Source organism: Dendrobates tinctorius, unplaced genomic scaffold (assembly GCF_039654945.1).
Source record: "Dendrobates tinctorius isolate UK_male_01 unplaced genomic scaffold, ASM3965494v1 ptg000006l, whole genome shotgun sequence".
NCBI lineage: Eukaryota > Metazoa > Chordata > Amphibia > Anura > Dendrobatidae > Dendrobates > Dendrobates tinctorius.
The window spans coordinates 4,225,796-4,247,340 of NW_027361674.1; the positions used below are offsets into that span (position 1 = coordinate 4,225,796).

Genomic DNA, 21,545 nt, shown 5'->3' on the forward strand with positions numbered 1-21,545 from the left:
GATGGTAGCTCCCTGTGATGTAGCCCGGAGTGTTTTTCTTAAGTGAACATAGATTTTTAAGTAGCTGCTGTTCACATTTGGGTCTGGGCTACGGGTAGCCATGAAAGTTGGGAGGGTCTGGCTACCTATGTACCAGACACTTTGGTGAGGGGGCTCACTAGACCCCGTTTTGTCTGAAGATATGTGTGTGGTTGTGAATCTGCAGGACCTGCAGTGAGGTCATGAACCATGTGATCCGTGACTCACCTGTGGGTGTGGTGATGGACCATATAATGTGTCTGAGGTCTGGTCACATGAGAGAGAGTGCATGGATGTGATTGGGCCATGTGGAAGGTCCTGGAAGGCCTAGGTGCTGGAAGGTGTGCTGCCTCCCTGAAGAGCACATGCTGAGGCCACGGACTTGGTGAGGCCTGTGTATATTGGCCTGTGTGTATTGGACAATCCCCAGGAGGGAACGGACATCCTGAATGAGGAGTAACTAAGAGGTAACCCCGGACAGGGTGAACTAACGGTGTTTGGGCGAGAGCCTGCGTGCTGTACATGGCACAGCCTGTGTGGCCACAGGTCTAACAGAGCGGAGCTCTGTCATGAACGTTCTTCTGTTTGATATGACTGTTACTTTTCTTCTTCATGCTTCTATGGTTTATGCCATCTAACAATAAACCGTATGGACGTTTTATGTGAAAATCCCTTTGCCGGACCCTGTTAATCTGCTGCCAAGTGAGTGTCCCCAACATGAATAATAAGCGCTACCTTACTATATATATATATATATATATATAAATCATTTTTAGGCTATGTGCCCACGTAACGATTCTCATGCAGAATAAACCTGAGCAGAATCGCACACCCTGCTCCCGGGAAAGCGTTTGTCAAGCATTTTTGCATGCGTTTTCCCATGCGTTTTTACCCATATAATTGATGGGCAAAATTAATGAACATCCTGCGTTTTTTACCGCTAAGCGATTCCACAGCGGTAAAAAACGCACCATTGGCAGAACATGTGCATTTTCTATTAAAAATGCATGGAACGCTTTTTTTAAGCGTTTCCACGGCAGAATCGCGCATTTAAAAACGCTGCGGAAACGCTTAAAAAATGCTATGTGGGCACACAGCCTTAATGTTTTGCGTTTTAATGGCCTTGTTTTTATAAATACACTACCGTTCAAATCAAAATCAAATGAGTTGCCTAATGAATTTAAAATCTAGTCCAGACATTGACAAGGTTCGAAAAAAAAAAGATTTTTATTTGAAATAATAATTTTCTCCTTCAAACTTTGCTTTCGTCAAAGAATGCTCCCTTTGTAGCAATTGCAGCATTGCAGACCTTTGGCATTCTAGCAGTTAATTTGCTGAGGTAATCTGGAGAAATTTCACTCCATGCTTCCAGAAGCCCCTCCCACACGTTGGTTTGGCTTGATGGGCAGTTTTTGCATACCGTGCGATCAAGCTGCTCCCACAACAGCTCAATGGGGTTGAGATTTGATGACTGCGCTGGCCACTCCATTACAGATAGAATACCAGCTGCCTGCTTCTTCCCTAAATAGTTCTTGCATAATTTGGAGGTGTGCTTTGGGTCATTGTCCTGTTGTAGGATGAAATTGGCTCCAATCAAGCGCTGTCCATAGGGTATGGCATAGCCTTCCTTATTCTAAATCCCTTTTACCGTGTACAAATCTCCCACTTTATCAGCACCAAAGCAACCCCAGACCATCACATTACCTCCACCATGCTTGACAGATGGCGTCAGGCACTCTTCCAGCATATTTTCAGTTATTCTGCGTCTCACAAATGTTCTTGGATTCGTCTGTCCATAACACTTTTTTCCAATATTCCGCTGTCCAATGTCTGTGTTCTTTTGCCCATATTAATCTTTTCATTTTATTAGCCAGTCTCAGATATGGCTTTTTCTTTGCCACTCTGCCCTGAAGGCCCGCTTCCCAGAGTCACTGTCAGGAACACCGCACTGCACTTGCTCACTGAGCCAGTGCGTGTGTCCTGAGTAATACAAACTGTGCTCTAAGATACCTTTGAAGCAGGGAAGCAGCAGTGAAGATTCGTGCTTCAGACTAACAGGGCCTGAAGCACGTGACTGCTGGGGGCATGGCCTAAGCTCCAGAGAGCTAGGAGCTGCAGGAAAACTCCTAGAAGGGTAACTACAGGACAAAGTTACCAAGGGGCATAGACAGTGACGTAAACAGATCAGGCTGGGGTCAAAGCATGAGATAGCACGACAGAACCAAAGGATTAGAGAGACCGGATAGTCAGGACGTAGCCAAGAAGATAGAAACCAGAGAAACAGATATACAGTACAGAATCAACAGGCAAACTCACAACGAGGGACAGAACCGGGTCAGAACCATATAAGCAAGCTAGAAGACAATCAACAGGCACACAGGGGTCACCACACTCGGCCAAAGGCAAAAGTATAACTGACAGGGATTGGAGTTTCCCAGGGATATAAGAAGCTCTCCCTGAACCAAAGAGAGGCCACAATAATTAACCCCAGGCATGCAGGTCCAAGCCTGCACTGGGCTCAAGACATTAACCCCTGATGTGCAGGTAAAAACCTGCACTGGGATCATGACAGTCGCCTCTTCACTGTTGACACTGGCATTTTGCGTGTACTGTTTAATGAAGCTGCCAGTTCAGGACCTGTGAGGTGTCGATTTCTCAAACTACAGACTCTATTGTACTTGTCTTGTTGCTCAGTTGTGCAATGAGGCCTCCCTCTTCTGTTTCTACTCTGGTTAGAGCCTGTTTGTGGTCTCTTCTGAAGGAAGTAGTACACACCATTGTAGGAAATCTTCAGTTTTTTGGCAAATTCTCGCATGGAATAGCCTTCATTTCTAAGAACAAGAATAGACTGTCGAGTTTCACATGAAAGTTCTTTTTTTCTGGCCATTTTGAAAGTTTAATGGAACCAACAAATATAATGCTCCAGATTGTCAACTACCTCAAAGGAAGGTCAGGTTTATAGCTTCTCTAATCAGCCAAATTGCTTTCAGCTGTGCTAACATACTTGCACAAGGGTTTTCAAGGGTATTCTAACCATCCATTAGCCTTCTTACACAGTTAGCAAACACAAAGTACCATAGGAACACTGGAGTGATGGTTGTTGGAAATGGGCCTCTAAACACCTAGGAAGATATTGCATTACAAACCAGATGTTTGCAGCTAGAATAGTTATTTACCACATTAACAATGTATAGAGTGTATTTCTGTACCATTTAATGTTAGCTTCATTGGAAAAAAACCTGTGCTTTTCTTTCAAAAATAAGAAAATTTCTAAGTGACCCTAAACTTTTGAAAGGTAGTGTATATTTTGATTTATCTCAATCTTTTTGAACACATACTCTGTGCTGCATATTTAGTGGTATTTATTGCTAGTGATTTGTATATTATTGGGTACTTCCTCCTAATATACTGTAGGTTCTACTGATATCCACCATGTCTATTAGTCTATCTAGCCCTCCATCCATCTCTTTATTGCATCTAATCTTCATGCTTCCATGAGAGACGCCTGTAGTGTTTTGGGGGATGTAATGGTGAATACACTTGATGTTGCCATCATTTGCTGCTGCCATATACATTTATGGACAGCTGTCTGCACTTGAGTCTATAAACCGTTTAACCAAACCCTCTGTAGTTTCAAGACTGTGCAAATATATTCTGTTTTAGGAAGCAGACACCCCCAGGGAATACAGGCGTGTGAGGAGGAGAATAAGCAATAGATGGACTGTAAATACCTTGAACCTGGAGGGCATTCTCCCCTCCTTCCCCAACTCCCTTCCTGCTAATTAGGCTTCAGGATCTTAAATGACACCTTCCAGAAAGAAAAGCTTTTTTGTGGTGATACTGCGAAACAGATGTTCCGATCATGACTCCTCTGGTAGTGAGAGACAAGCCTTGGATGCCTCTCTCCAGCCCATGGATGTGAGCAATAGCAATTAAACAGAAGCTGTGTCATCCTAATTGGGATGGAGAATATTGTTTGGGGAGATGGACTACCTGGAGAGCTAACAACCTCCTATGTGGGAGTTTAATGCCGAAGATAAGAGCGCGATGAATAGCATTGCACCCGCCGATGGATTAAGCGCTGTTTTACGTCCCTCAAACGACCGTTTGTTTAGAAAACTGTGGATCCCTTTAGCATCTTAAAAAGGTTATAAAAGCGGATTATGGCCCTGGTTCTGATCAGACTGAATGTTTAGAGCTTTGCGGCATCATAAACCAAATGACAGATAAGGGATATTTAGGATACAACCTCTAATGATCGCCCCCATCATCATCACTAGCGACTTGAATATGGTACATTGACAATCAAAGGAAAAAAAAGTTTTTCCAAAAAAATAAACTTTTTTCCTCATTTACATTTTCATGATAATCATCACACATATGCACAATAGTGCTAATAATATATTGATCTTCCTTGGTGAAGCCTCTTGTGTAGATGAACAGACAACGGTGGAATCATTGACTGAATTGTCTTAATCCTATTTAATAAAGTAAGGATCTCAGCCCATCAATGCAATTTTTTCCTTTTATTTGGAAACCTGCCACTGTAAAGGTAGGGATGTTGCTATAGGGGTGCAAGGCTAACAGTCACACCTGAACCATGGTGTTTGAGGGGGCTCAAGTATCACCAGTCCATAATTCATTTAATAATCCATTCATTTTGCTCCCACTTTTTCTTTTTCTTTTTTTTTTAAAAGAACATGGTGCTCTATAGCCAAGTTCTGTAAAAAAGTGAACAAAGTGCCACAAAAAAATGCACTTGGATGCAGTTGCAGCCCTCTACAACAGGAGAAATAAATGATCCCTGTCCTATCGAGCCAGAAGGCAACAGCAAAGGTCAGGAACTAGTGGCCTCTCATTGCCAAAGCCAAGTAAGTCCCAATCTTGCTCCCATCATCTGTCCGTGCTGCCTCCCAAGCAGAACTAGGAGCCATATAGGTCGGCTTCTCTCCCTAGAGAGGAGAGCCAGGCATCTAAAGGGGGAGGGGTGGAACCATAATGGTCACACATTTACCCCCAGACCGAACAGGAGGGTACTTGTAAGGGAACCGCACCCTGAGAAGTCTATGTGACAATGATACCAGTGAAAAGGGTGGCACACAGATGAAAACATTTAAATAGTAAACGTATTTCTAGTGTGATACTAGCCGGATCTTCGACCAAGAATTGAAAAAGTCCCCATCCTAGCCAGTGGCCTTGAAAAGAGTGAGCGCTTAAAAAGAATGAAGAGATGAAGTTCCAAAACTCAAGTGGGTTGAGAAACAATTCTAGGTAAAACTTAGCTCCCCGGCTTCAGTAGTGTGCAACTTGCGTGGTCACAGAGGGAATTGTCTAATGGTAACATATTGGTTAAAGGGGATGTCCGGGGTAAAAAAAAAAAAGTTATTTGGCGGTTGCCCAGAGGAACATTTTTAAAGGGAGTCTGTCAGCATAAAATGACTATTCAAACTAAGCATGTTTGCTCAGTGCACCCTTGATGAAACAAAGATATTCATTGATCTTTCCTGCCTTTGGTTTAATTTTCACCCTCCTTGGGCCCTTCAAAACCAGAAATTTCAAGGCAAATGAAGAGAGAGATAGATGGGGAAAGTAAAGAGGTGAGAACGTGCAATGAACTTGACCATGCCAAATGAACACTGAACGACTCCGTTTAAACAGTTATTTTGTGTTGACAGATTCCCTTTAAATTTTGTTGCTATTATTTCATTCTAAATAGGGCCCTGATAACCCAAATCCGCAGCTCCAACAACTCCACTTCTAGATTTTTGCCGTCACAGCACAAACTCCCTCTTTGTGTCAGTAACGCATATGAAAGGGGGCTGGCTCCCTCGCCCATTTCTCTGTCCCTACATCATCAGTAATGGAGAAGGGGGGTGGCTTAGATATTGAAATGAGCCAGAAAACCAGCCCCCCTTCATACACATCACCATCACAAAGATAAGGTAGGAAGCTGTCTCCTGTATCTGGCACCCCATGATAGGGTCTCAAAGCAGGACACTATTCAAAATGAAAGTATGTTAATCAATTGTATTAATTTTTGGGCAACTCCTAAACAACAACCCCTTTAAGTGTTGCTTAAATAGCAATTGCATATTATGATTCTTTTGAGATTTTCGATTTGCAAATTCCCTGCAGTTCCTGCCTACGTAGCTATTTAAAGGGTTATTCCAAAAATATTACCATGTAGAGCTAAGATCAAGCATTCACACTTCTACTTTATACAAGATGGGGCTCTTAATCTCAGGATTGTGGGGATCCTGGGGGTCAGACCCCAAGTTATCAGATAGTTATCCCACAGCCTATGGATAGGGAATAGCAATTCTTTGGGAATAACTCTTTATATAACTTTGTGGGCAGGAATTAAAGGGAAATTGCTAAATGAAACTCTCAGTAGTGGTGTTATAATATGGAATTGGTATTTAAGTAATTGTTATGGGGTCTGCTATTTGATTGTTTCCCAGCGTCTGGCCTTCATTTCACGGACAGGTTGTAGTCATATGCAACATTTGTCAGGGCGGCACGGTGGCTCAGTGGTTAGCGTTGCAGCGCTGGGGTCCTGGGTTCGAATCCCACCCAGGACAAAATCTGCAAGGAGTTTGTATGTTCTCCCCGTGTTTGCGTTGGTTTCCTCCAGGCACTCTGGTTTCTTCCCACATTCTAAAGACATACTAATAGGGAATTTAGATTGTGAGCCCCATCGGGGACAGTGATGATGATGTGTGCAAACTGTAAAGCGCTGCGGAATATGTTAGCGCTATATAAAAATAAAGATTATTATTATTATTTGTCGCCCGATGTGCTTTAAAGAGCAAAAATTGGACAATTTTGCTGTTTTTGGATCTCTTGTGGGTAAAGTAACATATTGTAAAGTTTAGGGATTTCCTACTACAGTCGTTAAATGAAGTTCATTCTGATCCTCTCTGTATATTCCTCCCATTTAATAAAGTTTGGTTGTAAAGAAAATGTTTTTGTTCTGCGGATGCACAAAGGAGATCTGTTCTGCATGTGTCCAGCTTCACTTTGGGGGTCCTGCGGAGCAGATAAGAGGGAAGGGAAGTTGTAAGAGAATGGATGGGTCTGTGGGTGCTGACCAGAGTGTCGGTAAATAAAACAGATAAATTCAGTTTCCTGAGTCAGTCTTCATGGAGCATTCCTGGGAGCAGACTCATCTTTATGGTGGGACATGTTTCCACTGCACAAAAATAAAAGGTGGCCTTAAGAAGAAAAAAAAGTGAGGATGACAAGGACTTTTATGGATCACAGTTGGCAGGAACTTGTTACTAAGTTTTATTGTTGGAAGCATGTAAAAATCAACAGCTTCATTTAACGGTCACCCGAGGGCTGCGAGCATTCCAAGGCTGTAAAAGAAATGGTTATTGGCTTCTGGGGTCTGAGGTCAACAGCCTGTTTGTACCGCCAAAGTCATGGCCATCTTGCCCTCAAGGCTTCTCCTATTCCTAGAGGTGTGCGAGTTTATTTAGGTTTCCTGTTGTCTATTCTGTATCTAACATCCTGTGTATATTATGTAGCTGCTGTAAGTGGTTTATGTGTTAGATGAACGTAGAGGTGAGCGAATCAGATGAAATTCAAATTTGGCCGAATCGCTCAATTTTTTCCGGGAAATTCAATTTGCATTGAATAAATTTGGTGCAAATTTAATTGGTCAAGAAGGGGTTTAAAAAACTACCTCCTCTAATACTTACCTTTCCTCGAGCAAAAGATGCCTAGTTGGGCGCACGTTAATAAATCTGCATTTGACAAGCCCATCCAACATACTAGCATTCATCGGACATGGATTCTTTGGGCCCACCATATAAAATAGTACAGAAACACAATCAATTATAGGGGACCGTCTGCTGGTACTGCTCGTGCAGGTGTTGTCATCCACAGGGAATAATACTTTATTGAAAACAAAATAGCCCAAATAAGTGATTTTCTTGGGGATACCAAAACCTTAATTAGAACCACAAGCCACCCAAAGGTGGTTTGGGCCTGTGGCTGGGACATATATATTTATATATTACTGGTTACTGCCATATGAAAATTTCAAATATAGCATTACTTTGGTTTGTTCCTCTACTCTTCACATTATAACATTCATATCTTAATGCTGATGTTCTCATTGAGAAGATCCAGTCGGTGTATGGAGACAGAAAAAATATGAGTTTATTTGCATATGCCATGTCTTAGGAAGGTCTGGCAATTGTTTAACCCTAATTCCCATCCCATTTAGGAGCTAAGGGTGTAGTCCTGCACTCCATGGCAGGGAAAGGGGGATGGGTCCAGCCTGAGCTCTGCGGGACCTCATTAGTACATAGATGTAATATTGCCTTAATCTCGGGCTTGAATATTTACCCCTGGAATTGTTTAGCCATTCCTTACCCACCGGGATGTTTTTAGGACTCATCAAGTCCAGACACTATTGCTCGGGTCGTGATAGACTGAGCATTAACATCTTCAGGAAAAAGTGTCTATCTCGGTGAGCTAATCACAACTCTCCCAAGATGATTGCTCCTATCTACAGGGATACATTATAAAAACTCTATTAGGTCTGGATATGAATGTGTACAAGGATTGTTTCCATTCACAGACAGCTTAGGAAGATCAGGAACATAGGAAGATAAGGAGAACCTCTCAATGTATGAAGCACCACTTATTAGACCAGAAATAGAGCAGACTTTAGAGCGATTGTGGCAGCTCTTTATGATATAATCCAGAGTGCTTATCTCTGTTAAGTGACAACTGGTATCTAATCTTGCTGCCCCTAGGAGTGTGAGGACTTCTCCAACTTAGCTTGGGCTTGTAGTCTTTCCCTAAACGGTCTATGGCCATGTGATGGCCAATGTGACTTGGGTTCTTTGGGTCTACATTTGCATATTTGAAACTTAAAATGAATAAGGTCTAAAAAATAATTTGTAAATCCTCCCAAAAGCTTTAGACCCTCATGGCAAGTCTATGACACCAAGTCAATGCAAAATGGGGTTGTCTTCTGTTAAAAATTTAGGTCCCACCAGTGGTGGACAGAGACAAAATAGGTCCCTTGTGCAAGGTATGGGCTCTTCGCAAAAAGTCATCATAACGCATAATTACACCATCTTTACATCTTTAAATGTGGAAATGGGCCCTCTTACCTCTTGGGCCCCTGTGCAGCTACACCAGTGGTATGACTTTGTGGCCAAGAGGTGAATCTCAGTTCTTTGGCATCAATGAAAGTGTCCTCTATGTATTAATCCCCACATAAGTTTTATACCCCCATGGCAATGAAAAGACTCCAAAGTCAATTCCAAATGGGATTGTCTTCTTCTGAACCTTTGAGTTCCACTATAGTGTCACTACAGGACCCTGAGAGGACTATTCGCCCAAGAGGCGCATCTTGAAGCTCTTGGGCACCAATTTAACATGTTCCCTAAATTGCCAGTAGTCAAGTCTAGTAAATGGCACAGATGGGTTCTCTTGGGCATCTGAGCCCAGTTGCTACTACTCCAACCTATATTGCCATGTCCCTAATTCTGCCAACAGTCATCAGATGACTTCCCCATAAATAATCATATTTGGCTCGGTGCTGCTTTTTTAACTTCTCAAAGTCCAACTTGATAGGAATAAATTCAAGTAAAAAATGTAGGAAACATTACCCAAATGCCATTTTAAAGGGAATCTGTCACCCCATTTTTGGCCTATAAGATGCGGCCACAGCCATCAGGGGCTTATCTACAGTATTCTGTAATGCTGTAGATAAGCTGCTGATGTAACCTGAAAGATAAGAAAAATAAGTTAGATTATACTCACCCCGGCGTCCGGTCCGATGGGTGTCGCGGTCCGGTCCAGCGCCTCCCATCTTCTAGCGATGACGTCCTCCTTCTTACTTCTGCCGTGGCTCCTGGGCAGGCGTATTTTCTCTGCCCTGTTGAGGGCAGAGTAAAGTACTGAAGTGCGCAGGCGCAAGACCTCTCTGACCTTTCACGGCGCCTGCGCACTGCAGTACTTTACTCTGCCCTGAATAGTACAGATAAAGTACGCTTGCGCAGGAGCTGCGGCAGAAGTAAGGAGGACGACGTCACCGCGAGAAGATGGTAGGCGCCGGACCGGACCGCGACACCCACCGCACCTGCCCCCGCCCCCGGTGAGTATAATCTAACTTGTTTTTCTTATCTTTCAGGTTACATGAGGGAGGGGCGCTTATCCACAGGATTACAGAATGCTGTAGATAAGCCCCTGATGGTGGTGGCCGCAGCTTATAGGCCGAAAATGGGGTGACAGATTCCCTTTAAACGTGGAATAAACAAAACTGATGAATGATGTAGCTGCTGTCCTTCAAAAACAGCGCCACACCTGACCTGAGGTTTTTAATTTTTATGCATCCCAACTCCATTCACTTCATCGCTGTTTCTTTAAGACAGCAGCCATGTTTTTCAAATCCTGGACAATCCCTTTTAATTCACAATCTCCCACTGCTGTCACAATGGATACAAGTACATGACTTTTGTGTTCCTATTTTAGCACTGTCTAGAATTAAGCGCAAAAATAAGAAGTTATCTTCCTAGCAGAAGCCCTATTTTAACCCTTAATTACTTAGGCAAGCAGCTACTTAAAAAAAATAAAAATTAATTAACGTGTCATTTGGAAGTCCTGATTTGCAGGATAGGAAAAGGTTGGAGCAGTTAATTAGAGAGTGTGATTGCTAGACATTTTAGTTCTCATTTTATCTTCACACCCAGTGAACACAGTCTTTTCCTTGAGGATAGTGTTACAAAGGTAGGTATTATTCCAGTGGAGCAGTCCATCATTCTGAGTGAGATAGCAGATGGTCTTGGAAGTTCTTATCTCTGTGATGAGTTCCTGGTCTCCCACTCCTCATTCAGAAGCCTAGGAAGAGACCTCAGACAATTCTTATCTCCCTCCAGATAATCACTTTTGTAAACTTTTTTTTCAAAGTTTTTCAAAGTAGGATTGAAATATTATTTAAATTCTCTGTAGCAGTTTCAGGTATTTTTAAAAACTTGTGTAGTACTTGTCACGTGGCATTTGTATGTGTAGATATATATATATATATATATATTTTTTTATTTTTTTTTATTTTACAGTTTTATTCTTTTTATTAATTTTTTTACTTTTTTATCATTTTATATATTTTACTATCATGATTTATTTTACATCCATTTTTTATGATTTTGATTCTTATTTTACATTTATTTCTTTTTTTAGTTTTTTTACTGTGTTTTTTACTATTTTATATATTTTACTATTATAATTTATTTTACATTTACAGTATTTTTCGATGATTTTGTTTCTTATTTTACATTTTTCTTTTTTTTACTAATTTTGTTATTGTATTTTTTTACCATTTTATATATTTTACTATTATGATTTATTTTACATTTATTTTTGATTATTTTATTTTTTTAAGCATTTTACATATTATATGATTATGATTTACTTTGCAATAATTTCTTGATTATTTTATTTTCTTATACTTTTGTTTGTTAATTTTTTACTTTGTTTTTATTTCTTTATAATTTTATATATTTCACTATTGTGATTTATTTTACATTCATTTTTGCTATTTTTTATGTGTTACTTTTAATCTTTAGATTTTAGTATTACTACTATTTTACATTTTATGGTTTTATATTTATTATTTTGTTATTGTTTTTTTTATTTCATTTTGTTACAGCAATTTTACTATATTTCTTTATATATTTATTTTTTTTTTACAAGCTTTTCATATATTCTAGGTTAATGGTCATCTCCACAGATGTTGCTTTGAGTAATAAGACATGACTAGTGGTCCATATGCAGCTTTGCAGGGCCATCCAGACACAATAGGTGTATTATAACTAGATGGCAACATAGGGACATGGGCGCTACGTAACTCTAAATTTATATGTCTGTTTTCTGTAATCCTGTGCCTAAATCTAATGTGTTGAAACATTTAGTACATACGTAATGGATATATTCCAGTATGATGCCATTTTTGTGAGGTTTTTGAGCAGATGTTTGTTTTTTTCCCCATTGGGTTTACGGTTAGTCCTATCAGCATACGGTGGGGATGATGTGTCTGGCGTGTGGGGTACTGTTGGAATGGTTTTTGGTAGAGCTTCCTGTAATTCTATCTCTGCGGGGTATGTTCTTGTTTTGTCTAACTTTTCTCCATGGGAGACAAAAAGTCTTACCGAGGTTCATAAAACACTCTAAACATGGAGGAGGGTAGAGTTACATGGAATGAGATACTTTATCATTGTTATGTTAATCGTTTCTATACATTCTGATGACTGATGTGCCCGGGTCTGTATGACGTCTTTGTTATTAATGGACATTAGACTACACATCTTGCCTGTCAAGGCACATAGTCTCCCCTCTTAGATCCACTGTAACATATGGCATGAGCTGTAGCCCAGAAGAGGACTAAGATTTTACCACTTAAAGGGGTGCCCTCACTTTCCATAGATATGTTCTCATATTTTGCACTGACGACGGGCAAGACCCCCGAAACACCGTGTGTACAAATAGAAATTCTGATTTGTCTTTTGTCCTAAGACACGTCAAGGGTTGATAGTGACTTGTAGGATTGCTGCTTCCAACAGGTGGCCAATTTCTTAGGAAGCCAGTTATTCTAGAGGAAAGTCAGATAAAACAGGGAGAAATTGCAATCTCTATGTATATGATGTCCTCAGTTGACCTGAAGACCCCGGTAATGTGAGGCAGCAGTGTTATCCAATACCGTGCTATACCGATAACAATGCTGTGCCAAGTTGTACATTTCAAATAGTAGTGGTTCTGTATAGCAGAAGCATCCAATAAAAACAGCTGGTAAGTAGGCTAGTCTATCAGAGGGGGTCCAATGATCAGCTGTTTAACCCCTTCATACCGCGACCAATTTCCAATTTTTTTTTATTGTTCTGTCCACATTGACATGTGAGGGCTTATTTTTTTGCTGGGCGATTTGTACTTTTGAATGACACCATTCGTTTTACCGTTAGTTTTACCACATTTACTGGAAAATGGGAAAGAAAAACCTTCAAATGCATTAAAATTGTGAAAAAACACAATTCTGACATTGCTTTTTGGGCACTTGTTTTACGGTGTATATTTTGTGGTAAAAATGACCATGCAGTATGATTCTGCTCTTCAATACAATTATGATGATACCAAATATGGTTTTTGAATTGTTTTAGTGGTGGAAAAAAAATCAGAAGCTTGCAAAAAAAAATTTTGGGGATTCTGTTACCATTTTCCGAGACCTGTAATATTTTTATTTTTCAGGCCAATGGAGCTGTGTGATGGCTTATTTTTTGCAGATAGATGTGACTTTTTGATCTCTTGTTACAGCCTTTTATGTGGAATTGCGGCGACCAAAAAAACATAATTTTGGTGTTCTTGATTTTTTTTCTGTTTATGATGCTTACTGATTGAGTTAATTGTTTTTATATTTTGATAGATAGGACTTTTCTGAACGTGGAGATACCACGTGTGTACTTTTTTAATATGTTTATTTTCAATTGGGAAAAATGGGAGTGATTTGAACTTTATTTTTCAGATTTTTTACAACTTTTTTGTTAGCCCCCTTAGGAGACTTGAAGATATGATTGTCCAATCGCCCGTGCAATATACAGTGATGCGAAAGCAGGGTTTCAAAGGAGCTCTGTAATGACAGGCACGGGGGTCATTAGCTGACCCCCAGCTGTCATGACAACCCATTGGTGACTCGCAATCATGTGACGGGCTCGCCGCTGGGTGGAGAAAGTGATATGGTCCCATGACGGTACGTGTTAAATGCCGTTTTTAAAGATTTACAGTGGCATTTAACCAGCTAATAATTGATTGTTAGCAGAAGGTCTTGGCTGTAATACACAGATATCACCTGCTGGGTATTGGATGGGTTCGCTGCGGGAGCCCGCTTTATACACCCCCTTCTGACATGTACCGTATATATACGGCAGATGTTGTGAAAGGGGTTAAAGGTACTACATTGTTTATTTGGACCCACTATTTCTACCCGGTTTATGTAGTATTGCTGATACAGCATTGTCCTCACATTATGGAACAACAATACACTACACCGCCATTACTATTAGGACAACAGAATAGCCCAATACCTTACAAAGAATAAATGGCAGTATCTTGTATTGATAGTCTGCCATAATATATGGTTCCACTCCATACATACATATACATTCAGGAGAATAGGAGTGATTGAATCCAAAAAGGATTTATTTAATATCAAGCAAATTGCCAATTTATTAGTACAAAAGCATATAAAAATATATAACAATCATAGCAGGTCAGTAGTAGTAGCTCCTTGACAAAGCTCTATTGGGATGCGCGAAACGCGCGTCGGAGCGTTCGTGTCACCACCTGGGGGACTTGTGCACCATTAGGTAAACGTTCCTGTCTTTTGGCTATCTCCCCATTTTGGCATAATGACGTACTATGGAACGTGTTACACGGTTACCATCTCCCATGCGTACTGAGCTTTTGTGTGAGGCCATACCATTACTACTGACCTGCTATGATTTTGACAATACTTTATAGAGATAGCGGGTTTTCATTTAGGGGCCATACCCTCACAATGAGCTTTAGCATGATGGTGCCTTGTTGATTATCCCCACATATCTCTCCTGGCTTTTGACGTCATATACTATGTGCAACTGTGCTATGATTGTTATATATTTTTATATGCTTTTGTACTAATAAATTGGCAATTTGCTTGATATTAAATAAATCCTTTTTGGATTCAATCACTCCTGTTCTCCTGAATGTATACCGCCATTACTATGTAGGCACCAAGTAGCTAAACGGAGTACTAGAGGTGGCAGCAATGTGGCCTCTCCAAACAGACGATTGTCAGGCATGCCAAGAGTTGGACCACCACCAATCTAACAGTGTTAGATAGTGTAACCTAAGGTTAGGCCATGAATCTTCGGATCCCAGAAAACCCCGCTCCGGAATAGTGCACCTGGGGCTATTTCTTCTGTTTACAAGCGACTCTATATATCAGGGGTAAAATATTTCATTACATAGAGACTTTTTTTCAGGTGTATAAACACTACTAAATCCAATTTGTAACAGGGGCTGAAGAAGAAGCAGTTGCACCCAAGCCCCGGTCCTTGTGTAGACCCCAGTAATATAAATGGCACAAAATGGAAGGGGGCTATGTTACAGATTTTGCTTTCAGGCCTAACTATACATCTCAACATGTAACCACATATAGTTTTACTATCAGAGTGACTGTTGTTTGAAAAAATAGTATTTTTATAGTATTTTTTATAGAATTTACTCCCACCGATCCAGAGCTTTGATGCCGCACGCCGACCATTACACTGTGATAACAACATTTGCCCTGTGCTCATCTCCGTCTTTACGATGGCTGCACAAACAAGCTTATTTTTAGCCAAACCCTTTGAAGAGGACATTTACCAAGAAAAAAAAAAGATTGAGGACATACAGCTGTGACATATTTATTAGCTACTTGTCATTTCCAGCATGCCACCGATAAACTTTTCCTATAAATGTAATGGCCACTTGTAAGTCTTGTAAACAAAGGCCATCGCCCGTAACCAAACACTCGGGCACCTTGTTCCTATCTGTCATCATCCGGCCCCATTCATTCTCCTCCAATGAGTTCACAGACTTATGAGTTGTGCCTTTTGTTGTTGGAACCTTTAAAAAGGTCATAAACCTTGGAAGTGGTATCTATAATTCTCCTGTATGAAATTTACTGTACATGTAGCTGGTCTATAAATTGGAGCTTCTTTGTAATTTAAAGAATTCATTTTACCTAATGGCTGAATCTAAACAGACTCATGGTGCCAAGTAACAAGTTCGATTTCAACCTCGAGATGTTTTGTAGGTTGGCTAATAGAAGGTTATCGTCACTTCTATGGTTGTAGCACCTATTGATGAATCTTATCCATTAGGCTTATGTAGTTCTATTGGGAGGTGTTTGATCCAGCAATGGAGATGGTCAATTTCACCATTAATGATGACATTAAAAAGTTTATCCAAAATTAGAAAAAAAGATTTTTTTGTGTTTGATACTACAGCTTGGCCATATTCTCTTGAATGGCAAGAAGGCGTTATAGCAGACAATCTTGGGCAACCAGTAGATGATTGAGGATTCTTTCTACTTAGCCTTCTTTGGCGCAAAGCTTCCACTCCCACAACCAGACATACGATAGGTTAAATTCATCCGGACCTGCCATTTTTCCACCAGACTGGGTGATCATCTAAGGTGTTTGGAGGCCTCCACCAAAAATAATGTCAGTGGAGAGAAGGATCAGGCATGGTGAGTTACTGCTCTCTTTCATTTTAAAACACATCCACAATTGGGTGAAGTGAGTGTGCATATATGAAGAAGTTAGAGATATTGGTCACCCAACAGCTATCTAGGGTAAATTGGAACTGGTGTTGAGGTTTGGAGGCCTTTGTAGACATGGTATTGATGTTCTGCAGGGGCTCAGCTATCGGAAATGCAGAGATAAGTGTCACACCACGACCCTGAAGCCTGAGAGGGTACAAAGGCCTCTCTGCCACATTAGTAGACACTAATAGTATACATATGCCATATGGTCGGTGCAGGACTTTGTAATGATGCCTGTGGATCCCTAGTTTAAAATGAGCCGCCTTTTGCTCCAAAACTCAATTTAGACCTCTTATGCAGTCATATAGGGGACTTAGCCCCTATAACAATCATACCTGTAGTATAGATTTCACAAATTCGTTTTACATTACGCTGTTTTATTACATGTAAATGGGGAGTCCTTAGTGCACCCTAGGTGTTGCCAACAGCTCAGTGCATTCTCCCTTCTCACTTCCCCTTAACTTGACTGATTGCGCTTGTTGTCCAGAGCGAGTGTTGCCTGAACCGAATCCCTGGCCCTACACGTCTACACTGACACTACAGGAGCTTGGTGAGTGTTTGCACAAAGAGCATCAGTTGAAGTAGGCTTCCTCCCGTTTGTAGACAGGAGAGATGAGAGAGCGCCTGCACTGACACAACGTATGTGCACACTCGCTGCGTTTCAGCATTGTCAGTGTGCATGAGTAGGGCCGGGAAATCAGTTCTGGGTAAAAAAGCGATGTCAACTAAGCAAAGGAGAGGTGCAGAAGATGCAAATTGAGGAGGTGGAATGGTGCATTTAGTCCTTGGTCATGCCAAGGGCGCACCAAGGACCTTCCATTTGCATATATTACAAAACATTTTTAGTGTAAGACTAATGTTATGAAATCTATACTACAGACACTGTATGTTTCTCTATAGGGGCTTAAATTGAAGTTTGGAGTGACAGACTAATTTTTATGTAAGCTATGACTGTGGGGACTTACTGTATGTTTCTTAACCAGTAACATGTTCCGACGGCCCATGCGTAACATATGTCACCAATAAATCTGAAATTCAGAAACCTTAACAAATGATTTGATACGTCAAGAAGTAATGACTGAAAGGCTGATACTAATTTTCTAGATGAAATGGGGAAGATGACTTCATCTCTTTATAACATCTTGATGGATGATGTTGAGAAGTGAAATCATTAACCACCGTCTCCCAGAAATGCAAAGTGACTCATTGTATAAGATCCGTATGTGTCCTGTTATTTATGCTGGGATCGTTTTGGGAAATAATCTCAAATCCCTTTGTGTCTGGGATTTAAGGACAGATATGAAAATCCTTTTCAATAAGCAATGGGGGTTGTGCACTGGATAAAACTTTTTAACGCCATCATCATCATCGTGATCCATAAGAGGAGACGACTAATCACTCTAAAATCTTCTGACGGCTCTACCACTTCAACACAACTTAAGGCCCCGTCACACGATATGACCTTGTCAGGATCGCTGGTGCCTCGCTACATGATCGCTGGTGACCTGTCAAACAGGCAGACTCACCAGCGGTCAGGACCAGCGAGGACGCTGGTATCCAAGGTAAATATTGGGTAACTAAGCGAGCGCGTCGCTTAGTTACCCGCTGTGTACCTTAGATACCTGCGAGCTGGCGCTGGGAGCTGGTATCTAAGGTACACATCGGGTAACTAAGCGCACGTCACTTAGTTACCCGCTGTGTACCTTGGTTACCAGCTCCCTGCGCGAGCACGCAGGTATCTAAGGTACACAGCAGGTAACTAAGTGACGGTGCGCGCTTAGTTACCCGATATTTACCTTAGATACCAGCTCCCAGCGTCTGCATCTGCGATGCGTGCTGGCCAGTGGGAGACTAAGGATCAAAAAACGGCCCAGGACGATCCTGCACGATCAGCGATACCCGGCGGGGGTAGGTCGCTGATGCATGTCACACACAGCGAGATCGCTGGCGAGATCGCTGATGCGTCACAAAATCTGCGATCTTGCTAGCGACCTGACGTGGCCTTAAGGCGATGTTCACATGTCTAGTAATGATCCATTAAAACGGACCAGCAGCAATCCGTTGGAAAAAAAAAATCTTGTGCAGACAGAACTTTTTAGTCCGTTTGTAAATAACTGATCTCTGCTGGATCCGTTTTTTTTTTACATTGAAGTCTATGGAAAATGGATCTGTTAATTAGCCATCCATTTTTCTTTCATTTGTAAAGGATCTGCTTTTGCTTACTGGATCCAGTAAAAAAAATGTGTATTTTGGTCATGGTGACATCTCATTATATGGCAAAATCCATTTTTCAATATATGACTGATGTGGTAATTCCACGCAAGGACCCTGCAACAATTCTCTTAATATATTGAGTGCTTGTTGGAATTGGACTTTAACCAGAGGCGTTATCATAGTTGTCCTGTTCAGCAAACACTACCCTAAAAAAGTAATTCTGACTTAAAGTGAACCTGTTGTATTGAAAATGGTATCTGATCCCCAGACAGGATGTTACAGAGCAGGAGGAGCTGATCAGATTGATATACCATACTTTTTTGTGGGAAAACTTTAATTTTATTCGTAGACATCCCTGGTGTTTGTAGGCATAAGAGTCCAGTGGGCGGTCCTACTCAGTGATTGACAGACCACTGTGCATGCAGAGATATTTGTCAATCACTGAGAAGGACCACCCACAGGACTGCTATGTAGGACCACCCACTGGACTCATGTATGCAAACACCATTTTCTCCTCTGTACTGTGCTGTCCACATGTAATAGAGTGTCTGGAGGACCCAACACATCCATGCATTACATGGACAGCATAGTAATTTCATTAGTAATAGTGCAATGCTTCTTTTTTCCTGTGGTGGCGCTGCAGGGAATATGAACTGTTACTTTCAAGCTACATCTGAATGCAGGAGCAGCAAGTGATTATCTTATGGTATGATGATACCTTCTTACCCCAACATAATAATTTTTTTGGAACATCATAAGCCAAACATAGTAGCTGACAACCAATGAAAATGGTTAATTTAAAACAAATAACCAATGTAATATCCCCGATCTTAAGCTGACTCACTAGACCGCCCACATATACATGCACACTCCGCTTGGCTGAGCATGTGTATGTTCTTTAGTGGATAAGAGGCGTAAACTTTTGGTGGTGCTCTATCTTCCTATCTTAACTTCTGAAATTTAAGATTCTTCTCTCCCCAACACCATCTCTCAGAGAAGAGGTCATGGCGCCCTCCAAATACAATAGATGGTCATCCAACTTTAATGAGTGTAGGGGCCCTTAGTGGCCCGCTGAGAACTTTCTTGCATCTATGTTCCTCCCAATACATATCTGTGAGAAACACAAGTTTACTGTCCAACAATAAAACAGTTTTTAATAGTTCAGCTTTTTGCTTTCAAGTCTGTAGAGTTATCACTAGGTAATACATCTGAACATGCTTTAGTTTAACCTTCTCACCCTTCTGCCGGACAGTGTGTCGTCACATCGGGTCACAAAGTAATCGCCTGAGCACAGCTGGTCCGAGAACAAGCGGCAGGAGGAATATGGTTACAACAATATAACCAGGCTGTGTAAAAAATGGTTCCGTGGTTTACATGCTCTTCTGCAAATAGCCAATCAAAATTCCAGCCTGGAAGAGAGAATTCTTGCTTCGGAATAGTTTAAGCTGACGTGTAAAAATCCTTTGTACGCCCAAGTGTGGAGTTCAAAGGGACCCAACCGAAATATTTACATGTGGATTCAAAAGCATATAAATTCATCAGTGTACCTCCGCGCTATTAATGTGCGGCATGGCTTTAAATGGTTTTCATGGCATGCGTGGCCTGTGACAGCAGAGCGTGAAACCTGGGCGTAGACAGATAATATTTCCAACAGAGGAAGGACTAGTCCTCGTAAAATAAAGTTCCCTATATTCCATACAAATCAAATAGGAAAAAATGGATAAAAATGGGCAGAAAAGGTCCGGAGCTGCCAACAGTCTGACGTTTTGCTTTAGTATCGGGATGTCTTAGGTTTCCACACTTCATATATGTATAGCTGTGACCTCCAATCGGAGGTTCTGCAGCGGCTGCAAACTACAATTCGCAGCATGCTGTAGGAAAAACCACCAACTGGAAACAATTGCCATATAGAATCTATGGCCCCGATTCACCCAGACTGGCATTGTTCACGATGTTGTTCCTCTTAATTAATCTGTCACATCTGGAAAGTGCCGTGTGATTCCATGTGTGCCTCGCCACTTATCTTACTCCAGTCTGAGACTAGAGAAAGATTTGTGTCGTAAGGAATGCCGCTGCTTGTCAAGAATTTGAGGGGTGTGGTTTGCTGGGCAAAAATGGCATGAGACCACCAAGTGTCACAAAATTTGAGTGCAGCTTTCCATGGTGCCAACATTTTGCGACTCTTCAAAGCTTTTTATGGCAGAATTCAGGATTAAAAATGTTAAGTTGGACGCTATATATTTTAGACAAATTAACTATCCACTTGTAGAAGGAGATATGTGGGTACATTCTTCTCTAGTTTGTATATTTCTGTTGCTTTCCTTGTTGCTGATCATGTTTCCTTGAATTTGGGTAATAGAAGAATGTATCAATCTAATAAATTAAAAGGTTTGTCTTAAGGTAGGTTTTCATGAGCAGGCAACTCGCAAGCCTGCCCGTTCCTTGATTGACAGTTTGGACCACCTGCATGGTTGCACTCCTGCCCTGAACTATGCACGCAGGGGAGCACAGATTCATAGCAGCGCTTGCAAACTCTATAGTAAAGAGCTTGTAAGTGCTGCACTCTTTGTCTAGGAGACTAGCCAATGCTGATAGACTTCCCAGGGGGCCGGTAACCTAGGCAAGGAGCAGTAAACAATAAGACTAAAAATCCCTCTGTTCTTGAGAACAGAGAATTTTTAATATTTGGTAAATTGCAAAGTAGCTTGTTTTTTTACAAGCCCTTTGCAATTTTAACCAATTAAGAATCATAAAATAATCCTTTAAGGGATCTTTTAACAGCTGTTGCTTGATAATTAATCCTCCTGTCTCGTGATGCACAAGTATTCTCAGTTCAGCTGAGCACACATGTATTTTCAATGGGTAGAGGGGAGAAAAGCATCTCTGGTGGCGGCTCATCTTCCCAGAGAACAAAAGAATCAGGTGTTGAAATTCCACATGCGCAATGCGTTTTTTC

At 41.1% G+C, this 21,545-nt stretch overlaps 1 protein-coding gene across 1 annotated transcript in view; it reads left to right on the forward strand.

The window, feature by feature from the left end:
- The window catches only part of KIF26A (kinesin family member 26A), a 171,618-nt gene that overhangs the window by 45,068 nt on the left and 105,005 nt on the right, over positions 1–21,545 (forward strand). The gene's annotated exons all lie outside the window — the stretch shown is intronic.